This window comes from Pholcus phalangioides, unplaced genomic scaffold (genome assembly GCF_987345545.1).
Source record: "Pholcus phalangioides strain wild (caught in Gottingen) unplaced genomic scaffold, Ppha-v1.0 ptg000008l_1, whole genome shotgun sequence".
NCBI lineage: Eukaryota > Metazoa > Arthropoda > Arachnida > Araneae > Pholcidae > Pholcus > Pholcus phalangioides.
The window spans coordinates 58,044,177-58,044,895 of NW_028301601.1; positions in this window are offsets into that span (position 1 = coordinate 58,044,177).

The window sequence follows — 719 nt, forward strand, 5'->3', positions numbered from 1 at the left end:
GCATAGAGCTCGTCTGGTGGAGAACATGCTTGAAGCTGAAACAATACAGCGTATGGAATGGCCAGCATGCTCTCCTGACCTGAATCCTGTCGACGCATTGCTGCGCGACCAAGGCCGCCTGTTACTGTCCGAGACTTGCAGATTGCACTTCTTGAGGAGTGGAACAGTATTCCCCAAAGTCTGATCGATAACCTCATCGCATCCATGGCAAACAGGTGTGCAGCAGTCTTAGCTGTTCGAGGAGACCACACGCCCTATTAAAACTCATGAATCATGTCTAAACAGTACTTTTTTTTATCGTTTACATGTAACCAAATTGTTGCCCTAAATCATCTTTTCATGTTTTTTCCATATTTTCAAAGAATTAAAGCTTAATTCCAAATTTTTGTACGTCTTTTTTCTATATTGCGCATTGATACGCGTGTACTATCCATTGTATGCCACTACGTGCTGTCTCGCACGGTTTTCTTCACTTTTTTGCTTGCTTGCCTACTTGTTTTGAGCAGTATATATTTCCTCCTCTAAGGATGAACCGCATTTCTCTCGAGCACATATGGTCAGTTGAATAAACGTGTACCGAGCTTGTGCATTTGCCCTAAGCGATACTTGCGACATCTATCGAAGCTTGTTCAGAGACAGGGTAGCAGACGAGAGGGAAAAAAAAAACCGGAAGTTTGAGAACGGAAGTGCAATAGTTACGTTTCCCGTCTTCTTTGCTC